This window comes from Macaca thibetana, chromosome 1, assembly GCF_024542745.1.
Source record: "Macaca thibetana thibetana isolate TM-01 chromosome 1, ASM2454274v1, whole genome shotgun sequence".
NCBI classification, from domain to species: domain Eukaryota; kingdom Metazoa; phylum Chordata; class Mammalia; order Primates; family Cercopithecidae; genus Macaca; species Macaca thibetana.
This window is the reverse complement of record NC_065578.1, coordinates 181666571-181689639: the sequence shown is the minus strand read 5'-3', so window position 1 is coordinate 181689639 and position 23069 is coordinate 181666571. Positions and strand designations below refer to the sequence as shown.

Genomic DNA, 23069 nt, shown 5'->3' with positions numbered 1-23069 from the left:
AGGAGATGGGGCTTGAGCTGATCTTTGAGAAGTGGGAAGACTTAAATAAGTAAAGAGGAAGAGGGCTTCCTAGAGCAGGTTGTACATAAACAACTCTAAACAGCACCATAAATATCACAATCCATGTGTATAGCCCCAAGATGGAAAGACACTCCAGGATGGAAAAAAACAAGGAGATAGAGTTACATAATACATGGAAAGTTTATTTATCTGATGCTAGTCAAATATCCATCTACTTATTTAGCAAATATTTATTGTCTGGCATCATTGAATTCACACTGAACAGAGTGGAAGATTCATTTAGGAAAGCAGTGACAAAACTGTGTGGGCTGTTGCTACACAATGTGAGGCCTTGAATGTCAAACCAAGGACTTAGGACTTTGCCCTATGGCCAATCAGGATGTATAGAAGTTTTTGGATGAGAGGTTGATGTTTTAAAAGTAGTGTTCTAGAAGGATATCTTGGCAACAGTGCGCCGGATGGCTTGGGTTATAGGGTGACTTGTGGTGGGGAAGTGAAGGAAGACCATAAACCAGGAAAAGAGTAGAGAGTGTTAAAGGTAATTCAGTATGGGTTAACAGAAAGACATGGAGCCATTTTCAAACATACAGAGTCAACTGTACATTTACTAATTAGTTGCTTGGTAAATGCTTACCATGTCCATGGTTCTCTAATACATGTAAAGGGGAGACAGAAAAAAATTCAACAGTAATAATCCCAGGTATATCTGTGAATATAAAACACATATCCACATTGCAAGTCAGCCTGTCAATAAGGGAGGACAGAACTTAGATAAGCAGAATGAGATATGGTGAATAAATTTAATAACTGCCAAGTCAGTTAGCATTTATGGAGCTCCTTAACGTCTTAAAGCATGACTTTATCACGCTTGAGATTTTTTTACTACAACCCTATGAAATTAGTGTTACCACCCCATCTTTCAATTTCAGTGAGGAAACCAAGATGCCGAGAGACTGAGTGACCTAGCCTTGCACTGTGCCAAGCTCAGTATCTCTACAATGCGTAGGTAGGGGAGCCTCTAGTTACTGAGCCAGCTTTGTCAGCTGTGGTGAGGGTCACACCTGATGCAGCCATGAGTGCATCCCCTCCTCAAGGGACGTACAAGACCCTGCTGAGCTAAGACATCCAGTATGGGGTCTTGTCACTGCCAAGAATGCCCCTGGCCGTGATAACCGTCCTTGAGTAGCAAGAATAGCAGAGTCCCTACTCCCTGCTCCTGAATGAATTAGGTCAACAGGGACTCTGCTGACTCTCCTTGGCACTGGTCCATCAGAGCTGCCTCATGCCTATTTCCATGCCTAGGTTATGCTGTAGGAAGCATTGGCATATCCAAGGCTAGATCTTCCATTTCCTTCCCCTGCAAGTCTTCTGTAATTGCTTGGAACTCTGGGAAGTCCAGCTTTTGGCTTAGTAGAGGGCTGTTCTTTCACTGAGTCAGGGCCCTTTCATGCTGGAACCTCTTTTGATTATGAAGGTAATGTTGGAGTAGTTGGTTGGGTATATTTGCTAGGGCTGCCGTAACAAAACACCACAGAGTACTGTCTTAAACAGAAATTTACTTTCTCATAGTTCCGGAGGTTGGGAGTCCTAGAGCAAGGTGTTGGCAGGTTTGTTTTATCCCGAGCCTCTCTCCTTGGCTTGCAGATGGCCCCCTTCTTGTTGTGTCCTCACATGTTCTTTTTCTGTGTGCATGCATCTTTTGCGTACAAGTTTACTTGTCTTGTAATAATACCAGTAAGGTTGTATTAGGACCCACCCCAGTGACCTGATTTTTAACCAGATCACCTCTTTAAAAGGCCCTGTCTCCAAATATAGTGGGGGTTACGGCCGTGGGGTGAATTTTGGTGGGAGACACAATTCTGCTCATAATCCTGGGGAAGTTCTTCCCACTCCATATTTCATTGTCCTGTTGTCCTTGCTCTCCTAATTCCACTTCCCTTCCCTCACCTTTTCTGGAAGTCTATTTGAGCCTGGATCCAGAAGATGCAAGGGAGAGATCTGAAGTGTTGCTTAAAAAAACCGCGACAGCCCACTTATGCTTAGGAGCTTTTTCTGGACACCTTTCAGCAGCAACACACCCTCACAGTTGGACTTCCTGTGGTGAAGGAAATTTTCTAATTTCTTTTATTAAGCTAATTAGGAAAAGAAAAACAATCATTTTTTCTCAAATCAGATACTGTAACTGGGACGCAATGATTATTAATCATCATCAGCCGCAATTGAAGTCCATTTGGTCATTCAACAAACATTCCCCACCCCCATTCCCACCTTTCCAATTATGCAACCCCTCAGTTAAAATCGCCATCTCCAGGAGACTCTCCCTGACTGGCCCACAATGATAAACCCCTTTTCAAAATTTATGTAACATTTGACATCTGTATTACTTATTTGGTATGTATTATAGTGTACCTTAAAATCTTTTCTGTACACATATACCTAACAAAATAAGTTCCTTAAGGACGAAGGACCACACTTTATGTAATTTTTGTTTGCTAGAATTTAACAGAGAGTAGGCACGGAATAAGTTCTCAAATGTTTGCTGAATGATTAAATGATTAAATAATTTGAGGATGGGTATTTTTTGGGTCCATAAATTTAGAAGTTACTATTTAATCAAATGAAATAACATTATTATAGATTTTGTGGATTACAAATTTTGAAAAAATTGAACAGCAATAAAATAATTTTAAATTCAAACAATATATAGGCATACCTTGGAGATACTGCAGGTTTGACTTCAGACCACTGCAATAAAGTGAATATAGTAAATCACAATAAAGTAAATCACACAAATTTTTGTTTCCCAGTGCATATAAAAGTTATGTTTACACTATATTGTAGTCTATTAAGTGTGCAATAACATTGTGTCGAAAAAACAAATCAACATACCTTAAATGAAAAATATATTGCTAACAATCATCTGAGCCTTCAGAAAATCTTAATCTTTTGCTAGTGGAGGGTCTTGCCTCAATGTTGGTGGCTGTTGACTGATCCAAGTAGTGGTTGCTGAAGGTTGGGATGGCTGTGGCAATGTCTTAAAATGTCTTAGTCTGTTTTCATTGCTATAAAAGAATACCTGAGGCTGGATATTTTATAAAGAAAAGTGGTTTATTTGCCTTACGGTTCTGCAATCTATACAAGAAGATGGCATTGGCATCTGCATCTGGTGAGGGCGTCAAGCTGCTCCCACTCATGGTGGAAGGCGAAGGGGAGCCTGCCACATGGTGAGAGCAGGAAGCAAGAGAGTGGGGAGGGACGTACCAGACTCTTAAAAATTCTAGAGAGAACTAATAGAGCAAGAATGGAGAACTCATCATCATGATGAGGATGGCACCAGTCGTCAAGCTATTCATGGGAGATCCACTCCCATGACCCAGACACCTCCCATTAGGCCCCACCTTCAACACTAGAGATCCAATTTCAACATGAGATTTGGAGGGTCAAATTTCCAAACTATAGCAATAAGAGAAGAATGATGCTTGCTGCAGCCATTGACTCTTTTGTGAAAGATTTCTCTATAGCATGTAATGCTGTTTGGTAGCATTTTACCAACAGTAGAACTTTTTTTGAAACTGAAGTCAGTCCTCTCAAACTCTGCTGCTGTTCTATCAACTAAGTTTATGTAATTTTCTAAATTTTTTGTTGTCATTTCAACAATGTTCACAGCATCTTTGCAGGAGTAGATTTCATCTCAAAAAGTAAAAAGCAGCTCCTCGTCGATGAAAATTTTATGAGATTGCAGCAATTCAGTCACATCTTCAGGCTCCATTTCTATTTTTAGTTCTCTTGCTGTTTTCACCCCATCTGCAGTTACTTCCTCCACTGACGTCTTGAACCCCCTCAAAGTCATTCATGAGGGTTGGAGTCAACTTTGTTCAAATGCCTGTTAATGTTGATATTTTTACCACCTCCCATGAATCATGCATGTTCTTAATGGCATCTAGACTGGTGAATCCTATTCAGAAAGTTTTCTGTTTACTTTGCCTAGATCCATTAGAGGAATCACTATGGCAGCTATACCCTTATGAAATACATTTCTTAAGTAATAAGACTTGAAAGTTGAAATTACTCCTTAATTCATGGGCTACAGAATGGATGTTGTGTTATCAGACATGAAAACAACATTGCTTTCCTTGTACATGTTCATGAGAGCTCTTGGATGACCAGGTGCAGTATCAGTATTTTTAAAGGAAACTTTTTTTTTTTTTTTTTTTTTGAGAAGCAGATCTCAACAGTGGGCTTAAAATATTAAGTAAACCATGCTGTAAACAGATGTTCTGTCATCCAGGCTTTGTTATTTCATTTATAGAGCACAAGCAGAGTAGATTTAGCATAACTCCTAAGGGCCCTAGAATTTTTGGAATGGTCAACGAACATTGGCTTCAACTTAAAGTCACCAGTTGCATTAACCCCCTAATAAGAGAGTTAACCTGTTCTTTGAGTCTTTGAAGCCAGATGTCGTCCTCTCTTCTTATGATTTTCTCCTCCCTAGTTATGAAAGTCCTAGATGGCAGCTTCTTATAATGTGAAACTGTTTCATCTACATTGAAAATCTGTTGTTTAGTGTAGCCATCTTTACCAATTATCTTAGTCTTCTGAAACCCTTGCTGCAGCTTCTATATCTGCACTTGCTACTTCACCTTGCACTTTCATGTATGGAGACAGCTTCTTTCCTTCAACCTCATGGATCAATCTCTGCTAGTTTCCAACTTCTGCAACTTTCTCACCTCTATTAGCCTTCACAGAATTGAAGAGACTTAGGTTCTTGCTCTGGATTAGACTTTGGCTTAAGGGGACATTGTGACTGGTTTGATCTTCCAACCAGACCACTCATACGTTCTCTGTATCAGCAAAAGGTTATTTAGCTTTCTTATTCATGTGTTCACTGGAGTTGCACTTTTAATTTCCTTCAACAACCTTTTCTTGCACTCACAAGTTGACTATTTGGTGCAAGAGGCCTAGCTTTTAGTCTATTTCAGCCTTCACCATGCCTTCCTCACTAAGCTTAATCATTTCTAGCTTTTGATTTAAAGTTAGAGAAGTGTGACTCTTCCTTTCACTTGAACACTTAGAGGCCATTTTAGGGTTATTAACTGGCCCAATTTCAATATTGTTGTGTCTTGGGATAGGGAGGCCAAAAAAGAGGGAGAGAAATGGGAGAATGAATGGCAGGTCAATGATGCAGTCATAATACACAACAATTATCAATTAAGCACACCAACTTACATAAACATGATTTATGGCACCCCAAAACAATTACAGTAACATAAAAGATTGCTGATCACAAATCACCATGACAGATATAACAATAATGAAAAATTTTGAAATATTGCAAGAATTATCAAAATGTGACACAGAGACATGAAGCGAGCATGTGCTGTTGGAAAAATAGCATCCATAGTCTTATTGGACTCAGGGTTGTAAAAAACACAACATTTGTGAAGTGCAGTAAAGTACAATAAAATGAGGTATGCCTGTAGAACTAATCTCGTGTCTTAGATGTGTGACAAAAAGAAAACACTAGAGCAAGGTTAGAGAGTTCTGCTTTCTGCTCTTCCTTTCATGGACTTTTGGACCTTTGGAAGTTACTCAACCTCTCTCAGGACCTTTCACCATTTGCAACGTGAGGCCATGGACTGTCAGATGACAACTAGATTTACCTTGCATGCAGTTTTCAGTGTATGGATATGGTTTCCTGCAGAAAGATCCTGAGACCATGTCCAAACCCATCTATGAAAAGTACCTGGAATTGTTAGTCATGTCAACAAATGCAGAGGTGGAAGTATAGGTAGTGTAAGTGTAGATGTTCTCTGAGGTCACTCTGAGCAGTAAAGCTCTATGAATTTATTATTCACTTTCTCTTTCATGACGAGAAAGCACTTCAGAAACTTGTGGGGCTCTGTAGTCATCACCAAGAACATTTGCTTTCATTGTACTGTTGATAAGTAGGAGTACTCATTAGCAGAGATTCTGGTCAACCAAATGCTGGTTAGTGTATAGTATGCTACTTGATCTAAATTCAGGAAAACATGCCCAGGGCGTAGGACCTCCATACACAAATTTTCTTAATTGCATTGATGTGAAATGTGCAATTAAAAGGGTAATGAGTGGTTTTCTCTAGGTAATGATTGCGGGTAATTTTTATTTTCCTGTTTATGCTTTTCTGTACTTCTAAATGTTCATGTGTTTTATAACTAGAAGAAACAAATCCTATAAAAAAGAATGATAGATACTCTAGCAAGATTAAAGAACAAGGAAGAATTTCAAAATTCGTTCATTTCAGCAAACATTTATCCATTTCATTCAATAAGTATTTATTTACCACTTACAATGTTACAGGTACTGCGGGGGTTACCAGTAACTGATTAAAGGAGAGCTGTTCACAGAGCAAGATGTTTCACACAAGGGAAAGCTATTGAACTAGGTCTTGTAGGAAGACTTATCAATTGACAGAATATGAAAATGGGGCATCTTGGGAAGAGGAAATGGCACCTGTATCTGGAAAATGTAATGCATTATCAAAGGACTGTGAAAGGTCAGTTAATGTTTGTGAGAGGAATCCTCCTGAGGAATGGGGGGAGATAAGGCTCAGTAAATAGATGAGGCCCAGACTGTTGTGTCATGGTGTCTAGTGGGCAAAGTGGAGCCACTGCAGGGTTCTGAGCAGAGGAAGGTCACCATGAGAACAGAGTGTTGGGAACGCTGATGTTGGCTTCAGGAGGGTCAGAGGGAATTCATTGGCCAGCACAGTGGTTCAGGGTAAGGGAATGCTGTCTAAGCACCAGGCTTCTTCCCAAGTGTTCTTAATTACTACAATTAGGAAGATTAAGGTTTAAATTGTGTCACTAACTTGCGTATTCAGTGGATGAGGCTACAGATTGCTAAACTTTTTGGAATTGTGATACAATAATCTCATTGTTTTAGTGTCATGTCTTTTCCACCCACCTCTGCTTTCTCTTTCTAACATTCTCCCACCCCATGTTATTGGCATTTAGTTCATATTCATTTTAGTATTAAAGTGAAGTAATTATTTCTGTATTGTGAAATTGGCATTTGAGATCATTGGAAATATTCCTTAATGCTGTAAGCTAGAGTTTTAAAAAATAGGGTTAGTTAAGTCATATTTTTAAAAAGAAATCACCCAGAAGCTATTGAAGATGATGAGATGTTGAGATGGACTGTGTGTCTCTCAAGTCAATGTCAATAACTTTTGGAATCTGTCCTAAGTGAGAACCTTGAATGCCCTACTGCAAATGCACGTGTTGAGCTGCTGATTCAAGACTGATCACTGAGGGTGCCTCAGAACTTTCCATTTTCTTAAATTCTTCAGCAAACCCCCCACTGAGGAATGGAAAAACTCACTCTCAGGGACCTTATGAGACCAAGTCAGAGTAAATGTCCAGGGTTTACAGAGTGGATACAGTGGCTCTGTTTCTCAAGAAGGACTCTGTATAATTAGATTATCATTCTTCTATTAAAAAATTGAAATTCTTTCTCCCAGGAGCTCATTGCCAGTGCCTTCTCTGTAGTCTTATAGTCAATTCAAAAATATATCACTTCTGGAAGATGTGAGCTTGAAGTGTGAATGCTATCACATGAATCTTCTTTTTATCATAGAAAAGGCTTTTAGGTGGGGTGTTGATGTCAAGATTAACTCAGAGAAAAGTGGCTGCAGTTAGGGCTGAATGATAGTGATCACTCCAAAGCTCATTAGGAGTCTAAAAAGTTAATATTTAGACTTTGACCAAAACCCATTTGTCCTAGAGTGAAATATGGTAGCGAGAGAAAGACAGCCCTGCAATCCTGAAGTGTAGGCGGGCCTTTCTTTAGGAACCAGGCATGTTCTTGAAATCTTGTGTGTCAATCAGCTTTTTGTAAATGGAATCCTTTTTTTCCCTTCATTAACTTTCCCTGTAATTTCAGCAGTGTTTAACATTCATTACTGATTGATCTTGAGTTGGCAGTTAACTGCTAACATTCAGGTTTCGATTTTAGTGCTTCTTTCTTGATTTTCTTGCCTTTTTTTTTTTTTTTTTTTTTTTTTTTTTTTTTTTTGCTCGCTTTCTTTCAGCAACTACTTAAGGAGTAAATACTATGTCTCAGGCCCAGTGATAGGGACTGGGAATGTAGGTAAGAATGACAGGTAAACAATTACCGTAGGAAATGGTAAATGCAAATCCTAGGAGTGCAGAGAAGCTTTGGTAGTGCAGAGTCCCTCTGTCTGGGGAAGGCTTCCCAGGGCAGGGGTTACTGAAGGATTTGAAGATGTGAGGAGGAGCTAGCTTGGGTGATGCTCATCCAAGGAAGACCAGGATCAGAGGCAGGTTTGGGATTGACTAACTGGAAGGACTTTGGTGTTGAGGAGTTTCAGTCTGAGGACAAGCAGTGAAGCAGCTGATGATCTCTGCTTAGCCTTCTACGTGGAGTGAGTAGTGGGGGAAAGTTGTTTGCAACATTTGTTTCCCTCATGGCCAGGGAGGGGTTATTTCACTATTATTTTTCTCTCAACTTTTCTATCAAATAGAAAGTTTCTGTAGTGTGAATTATCTTACTTCAATCTGTAAGTTCAATCTATATTCATGAAGTAGGAGGGCACCCCTAAATAACATTGAGAGGGAAAAAACATGAATATTTTCAATTTTAGTGGGAACTCTCATATTTGACTTAGCAACATTAAAAATGATTATATAGAAATTACAAATTTTTATGGTAAAGGACACCACAAGTAATGTCAACAAATGATTAATACACTGAGAAAAATTACACGTAAAACAAAATTCTAATATAAGTGATATATAAAGAGCCTTTATAAATTTATAAGAAAAAGACAACATAGAAATATGGACAAAGAAAGTGAGTAAGCGATTCCAAGGAAAGGCAATCCATATGGCCAATCAACACCAGAAATGATGCTAAAACTCAGAAACATGCAAATTAAAACAATAAATTGGACCCATTCTTTATCCGTCAGGTTGGCTAACATTAGTAGGAAGATTAGTGGAATGTTGCCTATCTGTGGTTCTGTGTGTCTGTGTGGGTCTACTTTAATGAGTTTAGATCTAGATGCTTGTCCTGGAGGCACATTCGCAATGTGTTTTTTAAATAAGAAAAGCAAGTTACAGAGTAATGTGTATAGTATGATCTCATAAAAAAAATTAGCAAAATGCTATGTGTAAGTTTGAATGTGCAGGAAGATAGGTGGGAAGAACACACATCGAGCCATAAGCACTTATCACAGCAGGATGGGAATGGAGGGAGGGTGGGGGCAAGTAATTTTTTCTATATACATCTTTGTATTTCAGTTGTATACATATTGGCTTTGTAATTTAATGTACAAAGACAATTAAAATAAGTACCTAGAAATTACGAACAGATTAGTATACTTTTTCTGCCATAATGTTGTTCAAACCAGCTAGAAAACAGTTTTGTGATGCCAGGTGAGATGGACTCTCCACCTCTTCCTGAGGGCTTTGCCTTCATGCATGGGACAAAACAGTGTAATTAACATGCTCCCCACGCCCCTCCCCGCCACCTTAAAACCTGATATTCATTCATCTTTTACTTTGGCTAGTATTTAAAAAGAAAACATTTGTCAATTACTTCCCACTGACAAGCACCATCCCACTGAGGGGGGAGGCGGGAGGTCCATCTCACCACCCAGCCATACTGCCACAACACCCTCTCCATCTGGTAATACAGCCCAGGCACTCCCCTGGAATCCTGAACACACTCCAGGCACCTTTCTTCTTAATGAACGCCACCTATGCTCAGAGTACGATGCCGGGGAGCATACTGTGAGAGGACACCTCTGGTATCAGGCGGCTTAAGACGTATTCAGAGAGATTGAAAACCGCAAGGATTCAAGGCACAGCAAATGATACACAGACAAGAAAAAAAGACGGTTAGAGAGGGGGATAGGGCCTGAAGGCTTGAATGGTCCCACAAGACTTTCTCAAAAGTCATCACCCTGGACCTGAAACATTAGAACTCTTTCCAGAGTAAGTCTATTCTCAGCCAGAGGCAACAGAGGCTGTCCATGTGTACTGGTTTCAAGTTCTGCTTACCTCCCAAGTGTCATTTTTTCTGACCCTGACCTAATTCCTCCCAGGCCAGGCTGGCCAGCACCTTCTGAAATTGCTCTCAGGCAGCTGGAAGGCCTGGCTGGCAGGAGCCTTGGGTTTTTCACCCTCAGCCCCAGGGCTCTTTGAAGGCCTACTCTCCAAGAACAAACAAACCTGGCCTGACGCTGCGTAGCTGCATAATAGGGGAGCTTTCTCGGCCTGGTGCCCAGGGTGGCAGAGCGGCCAGCCAGGTGCGTGATCCTCAGTTAATTAGGTGATTATAGGTAGTCCTGCAGCCCAGGCTGTGTGCTGATTAGTCTGGGCTGATGTTGGAGACCTCTGACTGAGAATAGACTTACTCTGGAAAGAGCTCTAATGTTTCAGGTCCAGGGTGATGACTTTTGAGAAAGTCTTGTGGGACCATTCAAGTCTTCAGGCCCTATCCCCCTCTCTCAAAGTCTTTTTTTCTTGTCTATGTATCATTTGCTGTGCCTTGAATCCTTGCAGTTTTCAGTCTCTCTGAATACATCTTTTTTTTTTTTTTCTGTTTGATTTTTTTTTTAAATTTATTTATTATTATTATACTTTAAGTTGTAGGGTACATGTGCATAACGTGCAGGTTTGTTACATATGTATACTTGTGCCATGTTGCTGTGCTGCACCCATCAACTCGTCATTTACATCAGGTATAACTCCCAATGCAATCCCTCCCCGCCCCTCCCCGTGATAGGCCCCGGTGTGTGATGTTCCCCTTCCTGAGTCCGAAAGATCTCATTGTTCAGTTCCCACCTATGAGTGAGAACATGCGGTGTTTGGTTTTCTGTTCTTGTGATAGTTTGCTAAGAATGATGGATTCCAGCTGCATCCAAGTCCCTACAAAGGACTCAAACTCATCCTTTTTTATGGCTGCATAGTATTCCATGGTGTATATGTGCCACATTTTCTTAATCCAATCTGTCACTGATGGACATTTGGGTTGATTCCAAGTCGTTGCTATTGTGAATAGTGCTGCAATAAACATACGTGTGCATGTGTCTTTATAGCAGCATAATTTATAATCCTTTGGGTATATACCCAGTAATGGGATGGCTGGGTCATATGGTACATCTAGTTCTAGATCCTTGAGGAATCGCCATACTGTTTTCCGTAATGGTTGAACTAGTTTACAATCCCACCAACAGTGTAAAAGTGTTCCTATTTCTCCACATCCTCTCCAGCACCTGTTGTTTCCTGACTTTTTAATGATCGCCATTCTAACTGGTGTGAGATGGTATCTCATTGTGGTTTTGATTTGCATTTCTCTGATGGCCAGTGATGATGAGCATTTTTTCATGTGTCTGTTGGCTGTATGAATATCTTCTTTTGAGAAATGTCTGTTCATATCCTTTGCCCACTTTTTGATGGGGTTGTTTGTTTTTTTCTTGTAAATTTGTTTGAGTTCTTTGTAGGTTCTGGATATTAGCCCTTTGTCAGATGAGTAGATTGCAAAAATTTTCTCCCATTCTGTAGGTTGCCTGTTCACTCTGATGGTAGTTTCTTTTGCTGTGCAGAAGCTCTTTAGTTTAATGAGATCCCATTTGTCAATTTTGGCTTTTGCTGCCGTTGCTTTTGGTGTTTTAGACATGAAGTCTTTGCCCATGCCTATGTCCTGAATGGTACTACCTAGGTTTTCCTCTAGGATTTTTATGGTATTAGGTCTAACATTTAAGTCTCTAATCCATCTTGAATTAATTTTCGTATAAGGAGTAAGGAAAGGATCCAGTTTCAGCTTTCTACTTATGGCTAGCCAATTTTCGCAGCACCATTTATTAAATAGGGAATCCTTTCCCCATTTCTTGTTTCTCTCAGGTTTGTCAAAGATCAAATGGCTGTAGATGTGTGGTATTATTTCTGAGGACTCTGTTCTGTTCCATTGGTCTATATCTCTGTTTTGGTACCAGTACCATGCTGTTTTGGTTACTGTAGCCTTGTAGTATAGTTTGAAGTCAGGTAGCGTGATGCCTCCAGCTTTGTTCTTTTGACTTAGGATTGTCTTGGAGATGCGGGCTCTTTTTTGGTTCCATATGAACTTTAAAGCAGTTTTTTCCAATTCTGTGAAGAAACTCATTGGTAGCTTGATGGGAATGGCATTGAATCTATAAATTACCTTGGGGAGTATGGCCATTTTCACGATATTGATTCTTCCTATCCATGAGCATGGTATGTTCTTCCATTTGTTTGTGTCCTCTTTTATTTCACTGAGCAGTGGTTTGTAGTTCTCCTTGAAGAGGTCCTTGACATCCCTTGTAAGTTGGATTCCTAGGTATTTGATTCTCTTTGAAGCAATTGTGAATGGAAGTTCATTCCTGATTTGGCTCTCTGTTTGTCTGTTACTGGTGTATAAGAATGCTTGTGATTTTTGCACATTAATTTTGTATCCTGAGACTTTGCTGAAGTTGCTTATCAGCTTAAGGAGATTTTGGGCTGAGACAATGGGGTTTTCTAAATATACAATCATGTCATCTGCAAACAGGGACAATTTGACTTCTTCTTTTCCTAATTGAATACCCTTGATTTCTTTCTCTTGCCTGATTGCCCTGGCCAGAACTTCCAACACTATGTTGAATAGGAGTGGTGAGAGAGGGCATCCCTGTCTTGTGCCAGTTTTCAAAGGGAATTTTTCCAGTTTTTGCCCATTCAGTATGATATTGGCTGTGGGTTTGTCATAAATAGCTCTTATTATTTTGAGGTACGTTCCATCAATACCGAATTTATTGAGCGTTTTTAGCATGAAGGGCTGTTGAATTTTGTCTCTGAATACATCTTAAGCTGCCTGATACCAGAGGTGTCCTCTCACAGTGGGCTCCCCTGCATCGTGCTCTGAGCATAGGTGGTGTTCAGTAAGAAGAAAGGTGCCTGGAGTGTGTTCAGGATTCCAAGGGAGTGCCTGGGCCATATTCCCAAATGGAGAGGGCATTGTTGCGGTACAGCTGGGTGGTGAGATAGGCCTCCTGCCTGCCCCCTCAGTGGGATGGTGCTTGTCAGTGTGAAGTAAACCCTGGAGCACCTGAGGGAGGAAGAGGAGAAGGCGATAGGTCTTCAGCTTCCAGGGACTAGACTAAAAGCTCACCTGGCAAAATGCCCATTTTATTCCCTCATTGCAAGCTGAAAGTAGAGAGCTGAGGAACCCCCAGGCTTGACCACTTTTTTGCATTGACAGATCCTTCGTGGGAGACACCTGATCCACATGGGCGTTCCCAGATCCCTTTGAAGGCTCCACAAGCCCAGGGAGATCAGATTTACCTCAGGTAGATCTCAAGATCCCACTGGAACTCACATTTTCAGGGAATTTCAGAGGTAGGGCATGAAGTACAGGAGACAGTATCAACAGCAACAAATCTGTCTGAGATTCTGAAAGAGTTCATCCCAGTGTAGCCCCAAGGACTTCAGGCTGAACCAGATTCCCCTTGAATTGAATAAGCTGATGCAATATTGGCAACTACACATTCTTCATATGACACCTCTTTTCTCAACTTCTCTTCACCCTATATCCTCCACAGAGATATCCCTGAGGGATAGCAAGAGTGGGGAGCTAACCTGTTTCTTTGCACTGAATGAGTAAGCTTATGCCTTTCCTCTTTTCTTCTATCCATGTTTCCAGAGGAGCCAGTTATAGAGGGTATAGAGTAACCCAAGAATACAGGTCTGGGAGTAAGGGAGCTGACTTTTATTCCAAGTGCTGCCACTGGCTCTCCATGTCACCCTGGTCAAGGCATGCAGTGGGAGCAGGTGTTGAAAGGAGCCTGCTGCCGGGGATTGGCTGGCCCCCAAGAAGCTTATGCCTCCCTTGCTAGGATGCTAGGGATCAGGTCAGTAACACCTGTCTTTACAGTTGTGGGCTTTGTTGCATATTTAATGTTTAATTTTAAAAGAATTAATAATAGTCATAGCCCATCTGTAACCCACTTCCTGATGTGATTTGTCTGGCCCCATTTTACAACGTTATCCTGTCAGAGGGATTTCATTTATAAAGTTCCTTATTGCTGAGCCCCTGTGTATTCCAGTTATGAGCCACATGTGTCAACACCGTGGAAATGAAATTTGTACCCCTGGATCCGTGCAGATTGATTTGATTCTGGGCAAAATGGAAATAAAACCTGTACAAGTCCAATGTTTCTGGAGCATCTGCCATCTACAGGGCACTTGGAGGAAACATAAAGACATTCAAGACACAATCCATTTCTTCAAAGAATGCACAGTCCAGTCGACAATTTTTTTAAAGCCTCCAGAAGTTTCCTAAACAATACCACAGTCTTTCGAGTTTGGAGAATATCATTACTGTTGTCAATTACTTTTTATTAGCACCCTGTAAGATATAGGTACCATCTTAGGTTGATTTCCCTGGGAGTCAACTGTGCAAAAGAGAATTGCATGCAGAACGTCTATTGAAGTGTGCCTTGGGAAGATACACCTGAGGATGCAAAACAGCCAAAGTTGAACAGAGGAAAGGCTGATTCAAACCACCAGAACTGGATGTCCCTTCAGAGGTGTCTCTCATCGAGGCAAGGGACGGTTTCCAAGGAAGGGTGCAGCCGTGTGTGGCGTATGTTTGCAGCAGCTGGGGAATAAGAGTGTCTGCCCTGAAAGCAGAACCTGAGTGTAATATTATGGTATCCACTCCAGGCATTCAAATTCATCTTATCACCATAGTTAATATTTATCAAATGCTTTCTGCTTTCCATAGCTTGAGCGGAGTGTTTTAGCTGCACTGTTTCTAATTCATGCAATGTAGAGATGAGGCAGTTAAGGGGCAGAGAAGTGAACTGCACAGTGAATACCATGGTAGGCAGAGAGGTGGAGAGGGGAATTACTAATAACTATCAGACTATACCTTTTTTTTTTTTTTGAGATGGAGTCTTGCTCTGTCACCCAGGCTGGAGTGCCATGCCACCATCTTGGCTCACTGCAACCTCTACCTCCCAGGTTCAAGTGATTCTCATGCTTTAGCCTCCTGAATAGCTGGGAATATAGGCGCCTGCCACCATGCCCGGCTCATTTTTGTATTTTTGTAGAGACAGGATTTCACCAAGTTGGCCATACTGGCTTCAAAATCCTGACCTCAAGTAATCTGCCTGCCTTGGCCTCCCAAAGTGTTGGGATTACAGGCATGAGTCATCGTGCCTGGCCTCAAACTGTACTTCACATGTAATTTTCAAAGTGCTATCCCATGATAGGGATTATCATTCCCATTATACAAATTAAGAAACTAAAGCATGGAGAGGTTAAGGGATTTACCCAATGTCACAGAACAAAGAAGAAAGAGGTGAGGCCAGGGTTTTCCCATTAGCGTATGATGTCTCACAGAGATAACCTGTTCAGTTAGCTACCCAGTTTTGGCTGGAGAAGGCAACACAGACCTTGGGTAATTCATGGCCCACCTGTTTGCACCCCTTTCCATGAATGTGGACAGATCATGCCGTTGGTTGTGGGTCAATGAGCGTGGTCTTTGAAGTGAGGCAGATGTGGCTTTGAATCCTAGCTCTCATTTTATGACTTACGTGTCACTTCACACCTCTGAGCTCAGTTTGCTGCTCGGTAAAATGGGGGTGATAATGATGACTTCATTGGGTCATTATGAGGATTAGAAGAAATCAGGTATGAGAAATCTCTCAGCATGTTCTCCTCTCCTCTGCAAAAGGGTTCAAGGCTACACAAAGATTATCTAAGGGCAGATACTCTGAACATAGCCATAGTTTATTGATTCAGCATTTTCTCATTTGCTTGCTTCGCTCAAGAGGCGAGAGAGAAAGCGAGACTGTCTTCCACGCAGTTTGCTCAGAATTCTAACACTAGCCTGTTAGTCTAATCATAACACATTTCTTCTTAGAAACAAACATAGCAACAGCAATTATATCTTACTTTTAATGTCTAATTGGCTGTAAACTCGCTTTTACTAAGTTATTTCCATCGAGCGTATAGAGCATTGTGCAGTTGGCTTATCTCGACGTCCTCCTCTTGCAGTCCCCATCTTGGCTTTATTCGGGAGGCCAGTTACGTGTGTGCTTGCCTTGTGGGTGCCCTGGAAGCTCCAGCAAAGGCCAGTGACAATGTTGTGAGCCTCCTGCTCCTCATTATCCACAGAGACAGGAGCCTATCAGAGCCTCCAACCTTGAATTTTTGTGTGAGTTCTGCTTCTGTTCTCCTTCTCCAGGTACATCCCTTCACCTGGCTTCTGAGTAACCCATCCCTGCTCTCTGAACCCCACTTCGCTGTGCCTTCCTCTGCTTCTAATCCTGCCTCTACGATGGGCTCTCTCCCTTTCCTCATAAGCCAATCATTCTTTCCTGTAAGAAGTCCCACAGGGCAGCCATGCCATCCTAGCCAGACTTGGTTACGGTATGACCTGGCATTCAGAGGACACACCCCAGCACCTCTACACTGACTTTCAGCCAGATATGTCTTCACTGCTTGTTGAGACAGAACCGCTTTCTTCTACCTTTATGCTATGAAGCCGCCTTTCCAGGAGCCCCATTGGGGCCAGAGCCCATGTGGGAAGATCCTCCCTTAAGCTTTCCCCCTGTTTTTCCAACTCCTGAAACTCACATCCTTCTGCAGGGTTCAGGACTCAGCGTAGGTGTGTCTGATGCCTGGTCATCCTAGAGAAGGGATTGTGGGAGGGGCTGTACCTGTTGCTATGGCAGCACCCAGTTGATATCATGAACCCATTTCATTCAAAGTCAATTGCAAGGTGAATCAATCTCCTTCTCACCCACTCCTCTACTCCTCCCTCTCCATCTCTCCCCACAGCCTTCTGTCATCTTTCCTCCTCCCCACTCAACCTCAAGCTTTCTCCTTCCTCATATCTCTCTCTCTCTTTTTTTTTACTCCTAGATATAATACATCAATGTAGCAGCTAAAGCTACTCATGGTAGACTTCTTATTTTTTCCTAGAACGGTAGTTTCCAAACTTTAGCAAGCATCACCTAAAGGGCTTGTTAAAACATAGATTGCTGAGCTTGCCCTAGAGTTCTAATCTGGACTCTGCACTGGGACCCAAGAAAGTACGTTTCTGACAAGGTCCCAAATTATGCTGACACTGCAGGTCCAGGGGCCACACTCTGAGAACCACTGCTCTAGACTATGTTTACCCAGTTTGATTTGGCTGTGGCCGGAATATTCCTCTGCATTTTGATTCTAAATTATTTGATTAGCTCCTTCATCCATTTATAGAACAGATGTTTATTGAGCACCTATTCAGTGTGAAACACTGTGCTAGGTACTACTTAGAGAAATATAAAACCTTGCCCTCTAAGAGTTCACAGATCTGTACAAAAGATACAGTAAATAAGTAATTATTATATGGGGTGATAAGTATTGTAATAACCTACAAATAATAAGAGATTTCAAAGTATACAACCAACTCCTTGTTCATGGCAAGTAAAATATTTAGATAACAGGAATATAAATAATAATAACCTATGCATTTCTTTTTCTTTCTTTGCCAAGAATTGCATAAGGGGAACTGAGCTTAACCTATTTAAATAATAATATTAATATCTAATGTTTGTGGAGCATTTACTAGGTTTCAGATACTGTACCACATACAGGGCATATTGGTTAAGAGTGCTGGGGTCAGACTGCTAGGGATATAGTCCTGACCTGTCATTGTCTGTGCAACCTCAGGCAAGTTACTTAACCATTCTGTGCCTCAGTTTTGTCATCAAAGGAAAAGGTTATAGTACTAGTTTCTGCTTCAGCAGATTACTGAGAAGATGAAATGTGATCATGTAGTCAAAACATATATAGTAATTGCTCCAAAACATGTTGACTCTTATTACCAACATATTTTGACCTGATGCTGAATATCACAGAATTGACCTAGAGAAATTGATATCTTCCAGACTAAATAAATCTCTAGGATTTTGTCAAGAGAATCGATGGGGGCTGAACCTTAATATGGGGATCAGAGAATTCCAAAGCAGACCTGAAAAACCCTTGGAGCACCCGTCAGAGGAAGCAGCCCTACTTGGCTGTTGGAGAATCAGTGCACCCCAGTGGAATATAAGAAAGGCCCTGATGGATGGCCAGGATTTGGACCATGAAACTTGTTTTGGAGGAGGGAGGGGGATTGTCAGGACTGAGGCTTTACAGTCTCTGGTTGACACAGCTGAAGAAGGCAGAACCCTCAGATTGGGGTGTGAGAGTTTCAAGTTTAGCCTTGCCCAGTCTTGCCATCTAGAGAACCAAGGTCAATTTCAGGCCCAAATGCCGTGGGGCTGGTGCTGTCAGCATTAACGGAGCGTTCCGTAGCAATGCACATCAGCAAAGGGCCTCTGTTTTCTGAACCTTCTCCAAGGAGGCTGCCCTCTCCCCTCTTTGATATGACCACCCCCCGCCCCATCCCTGAGAGAAGTGGTTTCCTCTTGTTACTTGGAAATCAGGGAGAGTTTCCCAATCTTTGTCTGGGGCTCCACAGGGACCACAGTCCACATTCATGATGAGTCAAGTCTCTTCTGTCGCTTAGACCCAGCTTCACAGTTGAGACTGAAACTGTATGAGAAAGCAGAGTCTACCAGTTTTGTTTTAATCTTTTCTGAGCTCATCTGAGATAAGAGTGATAGAGACTTTCTTCTTCAGAGAGGATTAGAAGTTCTTTGTGGCAAGATATACCTGGGAAGGGCTTATTAAGTGATAATCCCTGATAAAGCCCCTCTAATCATCTATTAGTTTTGCCATTTTAGTGGTGGGGAAAAAAAAACAAAACCCTAGGCACTTAATTAACTCTTGGGGAAATCTTTCTAATCACCTCTTTCTTTCTGTCTGTCTTTCTGTCTTTTTGTGTGTCTTTCTTTCTGTGTGTCTTTCTGTCTTTCATCCTTTCTGCTTGTCTCAGATTTAATTGGAGCCATACATTCAGCTTATTCGCTTATTTGTTTATTCATTCAATAAACACTTGCTGAGCACCTACTGAGAGCTGAGTTGGGTTCTGGGCCAGAAACAGATAAACCAAACCTGCTTCTTGTTCTTGAGAGTGTCACGTATTGTAGAAGTGAACAACATACCAGCCCACAATGATTATGTTGCAGTTAAGTGGTATGGTGGAATTCAGTGCAGGACATAAGGGAGTGACTGACTCTGGGAAGGTGTTTTAGCGAAGGTAACATTCAATCAGGGTTTGAGCAGAGGCTTTTCAGCTGGAAAAGGTAGGAAAGACATTATAGGCAGTGGGGACAACATGAGCAATAGTTAGGTACTAGACATAGGAAAGAACATGGCATAGATTGCAAGAAGCTGGGTGTGACTGTGTGACTTGGTATACAGGTAGGCAGATGCTGTGAGAGACAGATGAGCTAGAGAGGCTAGGTTGGGTCAGTCATTTGTCATGGGCAAATCCCCATTGCAAGGTATTAAGCAGGGGAGAGACAGGGCAAGATGTGTTGGTTAGAAATGACAACTCTCCCCTGCTCTGAAGAATGAAACCAGCTGTGCCTGGGAATCACTTGCCCCACTTTACAAGATCTCCCTGGCAACAAAATGGCTGTTGTACAACTAGCCAGGGAATTTGCTGTGACAGTCTTCCAACCTTATCTGACATCCAGAGCAGAGGAGGAATTGCCAAGTTAGGGTGTAGATATCAAAGGAATTGAAACAACACAACATTGGAATAGGATTACAATATGAAATTAGAAACTATTTTCTCCACTGGTATTGTTGTAAATACCAGCATCCATAGCTCCATTCTCAAATATATTCTGAGTTAAAACATTGCTATTTTTGTCTCTAACCCCCTTGCCCTCTAACCCAGGCAATACAATATAGCTTCTTGAGGAGAGGCCCAGGCTGGGTGTGGATTCTGAATCTTCAGTATGCTTACTGTGGGAGCTTGGGCACATCCCCTGTGCCTTCTGAGCCTGGGTTATGTTGTTCTTGTTGCCTGCTGGTTTGTGATATGGTTTGACTGTGTCCCCACCCAAACTCTCATCTTGAATTGTAATCCCTATAATCCTCACAATCGCCACATGTCAAAGGAGAGACCAGGTGGAGGTGATTGAATCATGGGGGCGGTATCCCCCATGCTGTTCTCATGATAGTGAGTGAGTTCTCACAAGATCTGGTGGTTTTATAAGTGTTTGGTAGTTTCTCCTACATGCATTCTCCTTCCTGCATCCTTGTGAAGAAGGTGCCTTACTTCCCCTTCCACCATGATTGTAAGTTTCCTGAGGCTTCCCCAGCCATGCTGAACTATGAGTCAATTAAACCTCTTTCCTTATAAATTGCCCAGTCTTGGGCAGTTCTTTATAGCAGTGTGAAAACAAACTAATAGTTTGTTACATGTGCAATTGCAATAGCGCTTCTCTTGCATGTGGTTGTGAAGATTAATGTATGCTATTCACCTGGTCCAATGTCCAGCTTAGAGTAGAGTAGATGCTTTTTAAAATTATTTATTATTATTATTATTATTTATTTATTTTTTTGAGACGAAGTCTTGCTCTGTCGCCCAGGCTGGAGTGCAGTGGCGTGATCTCGGCTCACTGCAAGCTCCGTCTCCCAGGTTTGTGCCATTCTCCTGCCTCAGCCTCCCGAGTAGCTGGGACTCCAGGTGCCTGCCACCACGCCTGGCTAATTTTTTTGTATTTTTAGTAGAGACAAGGTTTCACCATGTTACCCAGGATGGTATTGATCTCCTGACCTCGTGATCTGCCTGCCTTGGCCTACCAAACTGCTGGGATTATAGGCGTGAACCACTGCACCCAGCCGAGTAGATGCTTAACAAGTGGAAACCATTATTATTTTTCTCCCCTTTGTTACATGGAGCCTTAGGGTCTAAGTGACAGGAAAATGTTCAGATAAAGATGTTTTAATTATGTCTTCTTAGTACTTCGAGAAAGAGGTCTGAATGGGTTTAGGTCGGCTCTACTCTCTGACAGCTTATGTGCATTCTTGTGTTGCTCTCCCATCTTCACCGCTCTTCCTACATTCCACCCTAATGAACGGCAGAGAGAGCTATGCAAAGTGGTCAAAGTAAAAAGGGATTCTTTCCGATGTTTCCCAGATTGGAGAAACAATGAACATGATTACTTTATCGTCTCTATTTTGTTTTAACCTTGTGTGCCCCAAACTAATAGGGATTCTCATTTGGAATGAGTTTTGTGTATCTTTGGGGAAAGAGGAGAGCCAAGATGAATTTCTAGGGGGCCAGCAGGAGAGTGAATAAGAGAGTACAAATCAAGAGATGAGAAAAGAGAAGGGGGTTGGGAGTGGCAGAATTGAAACCTGAGAGTTAGAGTCCATGAGAGAGAGGAGAAGCAGAATGAGAAATATGGAGTCTGAGTGGGAAGGAACCCCACATCTGTTGTCTGATACAGGCACCTACCGAAGGGAGGAATTTGATATCAGTGTTACTCACAGATGGTCGCCTGACACAGTGATTCCTATAAATAACAATTATATGGCACTAAGGGAAGTGGATGAGGCTACTTACAAGTGGAAGTGACCAGCCTGGGGACTGACTGTCCCCAAGGTCTGTCAAAGAGATGAGGGGAGGATATTTTGTGCACATCTGTAGCTCAGTGTGCTATGAGAAACTGACCTCATAGGGCCATCTTGGAGCGACTCACCCATGTACCCTCAGGCCTTCAGGTCATGGATAGGCATGTAGGACTGACATTTCATTATCACTCCATCAACGCTGATGTAGACTTATTGAGCATGTCTTTCATTGACGCTATCTTGGGTTCCAGAGATACAAAGACTTACAAGCCATGGTTCCTTGCTTTCAACCTGTTTTTATTAAGGAATAGGAGTGTTTCCTGTGGCCACAGAATAAGCAAAACTAACTGTCCTGGGGCTTCTTCAGGAAACCAGTGGGGCTAACCAGACTTACGTAGTGTTTGATACACAATCATTAATTAAAACAGAGATGTTCAGTGATAAATTAATTCACCTTCTACTCAGAATTCATTGAGGAGGGAAGAAGGAAAGCCATGAAAAATGATTATCTGAAGCTTTTTTCTTGAGCGTCTGCTTTTATAGGCTGTGCTGAATATTTGAGTTAGCTAAGTGTACTTGCTGTATGTCAACGGAGATGACATTTTACAGGTGATATATTTATTTCCAGAGAAGGAAACTTATATAGGCTTGTGAAGCAGAAGAATGCCAGCAGGTTTCTAATCTCCTATTAGTAAACAACATTATCGAGAATCTCCTGTTTGCGGAGTAATATTCTAGGCATTGGTAGAGTGAACACAGAAATAAAGATGCAGTTCTGTCTTTAAGAAACATTCAGCCCTAATAGGAATGGAGGACCAATATGTAAAAGAGACAGAACACTTATAAAGACGGTCTATAAATAAGTGGAAATAAATGCCTGAGTGCAGCACTTAATGTTTTGTTTTCTATTATAGGTATTTGTACTCATGACTTAGCCTTCTTATGGATACTAAAGCCCTTGAGAACTGTTTTTCCTTTCTCATTCATCTTGTGCAGAGTACACACTCAAAAGTGTTGAATGAATATGTATGCTACTGTGAGGTGTGCCTGATTGCTGGGGGAATTCTGGAGTGAAGTAGAATGACATGTTTAGGGGAAACCTTACGGTGGCTTAACAGTGTTTTCAAGTATGAGAGGACTTGTAATGGTGGAGTAAGGGGACAGGAGAGAGAAGACAGAAGGAAGAGTTCACAGGGACTGAGCAAAACCAAACAATTTATGCCACCATTCAGGGTCCTCCATGATCTGATCCTTCAGGCCTTACCTTGCCTTGCTTGCTACCACCAAAGGCAGCCCTCTGTGGTCTTAGCATTCCCACCTCTTTCTCTCTCCTTGGAATATCTTCCTCTGTTGATTGGCCAAACTGAATCCACCTTCCACTTCATGTCTGGGTGAAAGTACAGTCTCAGGAAGCCTTACATGAGATATCTATCCTTGCTCCTATCTTCATTAAATGCCAGTGTTTGCAGGTCTGATATCAGTGGTCTTAACCTTCAGAGGACATGAGAGACAATCGTG

General features: G+C 41.7%; 1 protein-coding gene across 4 annotated transcripts in view; it reads left to right on the top strand.

The window, feature by feature from the left end:
- The window catches only part of CACNA1E (calcium voltage-gated channel subunit alpha1 E), a 332987-nt gene that overhangs the window by 143478 nt on the left and 166440 nt on the right, over positions 1–23069 (top strand). The gene's annotated exons all lie outside the window — the stretch shown is intronic.